This window comes from Neomonachus schauinslandi, chromosome X (assembly GCF_002201575.2).
Source record: "Neomonachus schauinslandi chromosome X, ASM220157v2, whole genome shotgun sequence".
Taxonomy (NCBI): Eukaryota; Metazoa; Chordata; class Mammalia; order Carnivora; family Phocidae; genus Neomonachus; species Neomonachus schauinslandi.
Window position 1 is genome coordinate 18,848,386 of NC_058419.1, and position 7,138 is coordinate 18,855,523.

Below are 7,138 nucleotides of genomic sequence, written 5' to 3' on the forward strand. Positions count from 1 at the left end.
AGGCAAGATTTTTGTCTGGTTTGTTCACTGCTGTATCCTCAGAGCCTAGAAGAGTGTGTGGCACATAGTAAGCCCTCGGTAGGTATTTGTTGAATGAATGAATGAATGAATGAATGAATGAATGAATTTCCTTTGAATTGCTCACTGAGTTTAGTGTAGTGCTAGGCAAGTAATGGGTACACTGTATGTTTTATTGATGCCTGGCTAAACTCCTGGGCACTGCTCTTGTTGAATCTTTAAGTTGTTCACTTTACTATATGTTACACTGTTAATTTTTTTGTCTCCTAAATTCTTTCCAGTTACTTTAATTTCCCAACTACCCAAGAGTGAGTTGTGTAATTTTAATAAATAAGTAAATTACGCCTATCTGAGAAGTGACTTTCTCTGACATCCTTCTGAGCCAGAGTTATGTAAGAATGTGGAAGAGTGAATGCTAGATTTTGAGACCTGAACTATTGAGACATTTCCTTAAAAACACCGCTTTTGAGATCTTAGTAAAGTTTCCGACCCTTGTTTAGGTCTGCTGCTATTAAATAAACTATCTGTTGTAATTATATTTGATAGACATCACTTGAGTTGTAACATGGAGTTACTTGTGGTTTGATTATGATTTTTCATATATATATATATTTCTTAATTTAGATCAATTCATGTGTGCTTTTGTTACTCCCCACCAAAAAGGACACTTGAATATTTTACTTCAAAATGTCAGCCCAGAGTCCAATAATATGTTACCATATATTCCCACAACTTGATGGACAAAGTTCCTTGAGGGGAGACACCACATCTTATGCTCTTTGGTAGCCCCATAGAGTGCAAGATTGTGCCTCAGATTGGATTTGGTACCTGCTTGATCGATGTGACCTGAGTGGCTATGAATATTTAATAACTGTATAAATAAAGTAAGATCGTATACAGATTAAGCAAAGTCAGTGAATTTCAAGTTAGACATTGTCTTTGAGCCCAACAAAACTTGATAATTTAAATTTACAATCTGTAATTCCAATTTCCTGACATGTGTCATACCCTCAGTATTAAATATTTAACTTTACCCATGTTTATAAATATTTACTGAGGGGACTGGTTCATAGCTAAAGTGTAGGTAGATAGAAATGGCCAAACTTTGATGTAGGCAATAGTGAGGTAATAATGTATTAGGGTCCTGGTTCTCAATGAGGGGCAATTTCACCTCCTGGAGATATTTTGGTTGTCACAAATGGGGAAGAAAGGATGTTATCAGGAGTGGGTAGAGGCCAGGGATGCTGCTAATCATTCTCCAGGGCACAAGACAGGCCTCACCACAAAGGACTGCCCAGCCCAAAATGCTAATGGTGCCAAGGTTTGAGAAATCATGCTCCGTACTCTTTGCATTAAGGGTTACTAACCAAGAAACAGACTTGAGAAACACTGTTCCCTGAGGATTTCAGTTCAATGTGGTGGCCAGGGCAAAAAACCAAAAAACAAAAGCAAAAGAACCAACCCCAAAAGCCACCACCAACAAAAAACACTCGCAAAGATATTGGGCCACATCAAGGGAGGTACTGGAAACAAAGCAGTATTTTTATTTTACCTTTATATGAAACCATAGATCATCTTCCTCCAAAGAGTGAATACTACCTAATGAAAAATAATATTGAACAGAGAATAACTTTGAGAAAAATTTAATGATTGGCTTAAAAATATTTAATCATGGAGCAGGTTGTAATGTACTAGGCATTACCTAGGAGCCTTTAAATATGTGACCTTGTTGAGGTAAATTTGACCTCTTACTCCACTTGGCAAAATTTAGAGGTAGGGTTTCACATTTTGGACTTTTAACAATTTGAGCCTTATTTAATAACTACATTGGGGGCGCCTGGGTGGCTCAGTTGGTTAAGCGACTGCCTTCGGCTCAGGTCATGATCCCAGGGTCCTGGGATCTAGTCCCGCATCGGGCTCCCTGCTCAGCAGGGAGTCTGCTTCTCCCTCTGACCCTCCCCCCTCTCATGCTCTCTCTCTATCTCATTCTCTCTCAAATAAATAAATAAAATCTTAAAAAAAAAAACTACATTGAAATGTGTAATGTGTATAAATGTATGAAATGCAAGGACAAATTGATCCAGTTATCTGAATGTCTTTCAATTATCTGAATATTGGGAACGAAAGGGAATGATTTTGGTAATTTCAGAAGCTCACCATCCAGGGATAGGAAGATTTTGATTCAAGCTGCTAGACTCTGGACTGATATTTGGAAGGACGACGTTCAGGGGTCCCTTTTTTAAAAAACATGTAAAAACATATGTGATACCTCAAATCTCCTCTTTGCTCTCTGTGGGTATCAAATTGGAAATCAGGACATAATAGTTCTTGCAGATGTTGCATCCTCACTATTGTTCCAGCAAAGTATCTCGAGAAAAACCTATAGAATCAGTTCTCGGTCAAGGAGCATTAAGCCTTTGGGGGCTTGCACAGGACTCTACCATAGTATCACTTATAACAAAAACTAGTGTCTAAGACTCAGCCTGGCTGAATTTTCTTGCTAGCTTTACTTCCTGATGCTACTGAGGGGAATAGAGCCACAGAGGAGGTGGGTGGAAGCAGATGCTGCTTAAGTGGTTTCCTGCTTATAATATTTCTTTACATGTGTGCTTACTCACTTCAAAATATTTGCATTTAGGTACCAAAAGCATCGAGCTCATTACCTCTTGCCCTCACCGATGAGTTAGAGAACTGAGAGAGGTAAATGCAGCTCAGACAATGTCATTCCCATGTCGAGGTAGGAGTCAAAAGATGGAACGTTAAGAGGTTTCCTCTTGGTTCCAGTTGTGCTGCCTGTCTAAATTGTTCCAGAATTCCCCTGGGGATCTTTACGGTTGGACGTAAGGCGAAGGTTCTCAGAACCCTGCATGCCCTTACTCCCAACCTCCTTGGTGGTGACGGAGACACTGCTTTCGGCACCAGTCATCCCATAACGATAGTTTTGTGTTGCCATTGGGAACATGAAGACTGGGGAGTTTCTTAGGAGAGATTCTTTGGGAGACTGGGCTCTTTGTAATGAAGTCAGGTAACTTCTTTGTGCTCTCCAGAGTGCAGGTTTTAGCCACAGGATAACCCTTCCTGTGTTACCATGAAATGATGCTGAACAACCAGTCGGGGTGATACTTTCCCCCTCTGAATTAACTTTTTAGGATGGATTGAATTGACCCCTTGTTCTTTAATTTGTAGGCTCCTCAAGAAAACAGTTCTAGTCAAAGGTGGCAGTTAAAAACCGGAAAAAAACTGGCAGTTGAGACCAAATAGGAAGTGACTATGCCATCAGCTCGCACTGAGGAAAAGGAAGTCGTTGCCAGGACCTCTAAGAAAGGCAGTTGTGTAAAATTACCATGCTTCAACTTGCTTGCTGGGGTTCTGTCACCCTGTGGTAAAAGCTCCCATAGTCTTGTTGCTGCTGTTCTCAAGAGGACATGAACAGAGCAGGGTAGTAACAGGCAGCCCTTGCAGGATGATTATCAGGGACTACCAGAAGTTTCTGCGGGCAGAAACTCAACACTGTGGACAAGCAAAGCTTCCACCCTACTCATTTTTTTTTTCCTGTGCCAAATGGAAAGTTTAAGATTAGTAAAAAGTCAGTATGTTATCCCATGAGGCCCACCACAAGGGTCCAACTGTAGACTGTAGCAGGGGGTTTTTGCTGAGAAATAGAAGACAGGATGTCTTTTTATACTTGCACTTGGGCTCCAGAGACAGCCGAGGCCACACCACCCTTCCCTTTTTTCTTTTCTTTCTCCTCCGGTCTTTTCTTTCTCACATATTTCTTGAGTACAGTGCTAGGCACTGTGCTAAGTGCTGAGAATACAAAGAAATGCAAGGAGTGTGCTTTCTTGCAGGAGAACACCATAAAAAACAAGGAACACTCAGAGTGTTACATGATTATCATAGCACTATGTTTAAAAATGCTATAGCAACAGGCACCAGAGAGAAATACATTTGAGCTGTGTAGATCCTGGAAGGCTTCACAGAAGAGGTGACATTTGAACTAAGCCTTGAAAAGTGGGTAGGAGGTAGCCAGGAAAAGTCATGGGAGAGGGCGTAGAGAGAGCATTCCAGATAGAAAGAACAGCACAAACAAATGCCTAAGCCAGGCATGCGTATCCCCCCATCACCTGATGATCCAGTTGAAATCTACATACTGTGCTCCATTTTGTAGAGATTCTGATTTTATAGATCTGAGGCGGAGAAAGGGCATGTGTATTTTATTAAAACAACAACAACAAAACCCCCCCAAAAAACAGGGCGCCTGGGTGGCTCAGTCGGTTGAGCATACAACTCTTGGTTTCGGCTCAGGTCATGATCTCATGGGTTGTGGGATGGAGCCCTGCGACCAGTCTGCTTGAAAGATTCTCTTCCTCTGCCCCCCCATAAATAAACAAATCTTAAAAAAAAAGAACATCTCCTTGGGTGATTATGATGTGTCCCTCTTGGTTATGAATCACTAGCTTAGAGAAATGACAAGCTTTCTTGGAGGACTAGCTGGTAGTTTGGTTTAACAGGCAAAAATACAGAGTACATGAGGCATCCTAGTAATGAGGTTGGAAGGGGAAGTGAGGGGCAGACGGTGAGCCTTGTGTGCCTTGTTAAAGACTTTGGACTTGATCCTGTAAGCTCCTAGGAGTACTGAGTGGTTTTAAGGAAGAGAGGAATTTGCTCCAGATTGGTATGTTCAAAAAACAAAAACAAAACGCCTCTCTGGGTAGTACATAAAGGATAGATTTGATATGGGAGAGGCTGGAGGCAGAGGGACCTATTAAGAGACCATTAGGAGGCCAGTGTAATAGTACAGGAGAAGGACTGAGTTAAATTTATGGCTATGAGAATGAAGAAGGGGATAGATTCCAGAAGCAATTTGGGGGTGGAATCAACAGCATTCAATTGATTGGAAGTGGCCAGGACCAGAAGGAGAGGTTTAAATTGCCAGAGACCTCTAGCTTAGGGAAATGGGTAAATGTTGATGCCTGGAGCTGAGCCAGGGAATATGGGAGGAGGACCAGGTTTGGGGAAAAGATAAGGAGTTCAGTTTGGATGCGCTGAGTTTGAAGTGTCTGTCCGATACACAAGCGCGGATGTCCAGAAGCTAGTTAAAAATAACAAGAGGTCAGGGGCGCCTGGGTGGCTCAGTCGGTTAAGCGACTGCCTTCGGCTCAGGTCATGATCCCGGGGTCCTGGGATCGAGTCCCGCATCGGGCTCCCTGCTCTGCGGGGAGCCTGCTTCTCCCTCTCCCACTCCCCCTGCTTGTGTTCCCTCTCTCGCTGTGTCTCTCTCTGTCAAATAAATAAATAAATAATCTTTAAAAAAAAAATAACAAGAGGTCAGATTGCAAATATAGATTGAGAATTGCAGAGAAGAATCCTTTGTAACCTGATGGCAAGTCATCAATAAAGGACATAAAAAGTAGAAAGCAAGTTGGAACCGTTCACTTCCTATTTAGAGAGTCACTTCTTGAATAATTGTCCCATGTTTTGGTCCAGTGAGAGGCTGCCTGTGCCTACTGACTTCATATCTATCTGCAGAAAGCATACCATTTTCTTCAAAGTAGTGATTATTAATCTCATCTCTATAATATTATATCACTAAATATTTCTGCTGTGTCCCTGCATACATAGATTGCCCTTTCAGTGCGCGATAATGACAGCCAAGAAAAGAGTGGAGTAAAGGACAGGAGTGACGTGAAGAGATCTGAATGCTACGTTCCCAGGTTTTCTGGGTTGGTTTTCTTGCATGCAACTGTAAAATAGATTATTGTGCACCAGAGCAGTTTGTATTATATTTCCCCTCCTACACTCAAAAGAAAATGAGGTGGGAGATGACATGCATGCCTGGTTTCATGAAGCCAACTTAGTGTCTTCTACAGTGGAAAGAAAAACAGGAAGAATTTATTGCAATCTAAAGCACAGATTACTGGCAAAGCCATGTTATTTGCCTGCTGTGAAAGTGCACAGCAACTTTAGTTAATATTTCTCCCAATTTTTCAGAACCATTCATACTATTCTGGTTCTCCCATTCTTTCTGTGCTATTGACCTTTTATGAAACTTCACACATCCCTGTAGTTTACCATATGTGAAGGTAAGCATTCAAGTGGCTAAATGCCAACTTGAAATTAACATAGATAAATCATGCTTTTCATATAAATTGGGAAAATAGCGGTAGACATTTACAATCTGAAATCATGAAAGCAGATACAAATAGATTATATTCTAAATGTTTTGTACAATGCATTTTATTATGTGTTTGGGTTTTTCTCAGGTGTTGCAAGAAACTGAAACATACCAGCTCTTAAATTTTAATGTTACTTTTGCATCTGACAATATACAGATTCCTGCTATGCAAATATAGAGAAATGAGTGCTTACTATGTTGTGAAGGATGAATTTAGTTCATGAAATATATACTTAAAAAAAAAGATATTTTCTTATTTTTTTCCAGACCCTCAAAGCATAAAAAGGTTATTGCTGTATGGAAAGGTCATTTATATGAACAATAACAGATGAAACGGTGTCTGGGGTGTAAAATGTTGAGTTATTGAATATGTTTCCTAGTAAAAAAGTAAGGTATTCCATGTGAGTATGCATAACAACACACTTCAGTATTGCTCTTCCACTCCAGTTCTGCACCTAGTAAATGAGATATAAAGTAATTCTTTCGTTGTCCTTTTTAAAGCAGGAGCCCAAGCCCAACTTGTATTAATGTAACTAGAAAATTAGGTAATTATAAGAGCTATCTATCATTCATGTGATGCTTGCTCTGTGTCGGGCATGCTTGCAATTTACATATATTTCCATGTCATTTTCACCACAACTCCATGGGCTTGGTACTACTATCATATCATTCCCATTTTATAGGTGACAAAACTGAGGCACAGAGAGACAAAGTATCTCATCCAAGGTAGGATTGCCAGATAAAATATAGGATGCCCAGTTAAACTTGAATTTTATTTTTTTTAAAGATTTCATTTATTTATTTGACAGAGAGAGCACAAGCAGGGGTAGCAGCAGAGGGAGAGGGAGAAGCAGGCTCCCTGCTGAGCAGGGAGCCCAATGTGGGGCTTGATCCCAAGTCCCCAGGATCATGACCTGAGCCAAAGCAAGACGCTCAACCCACTGA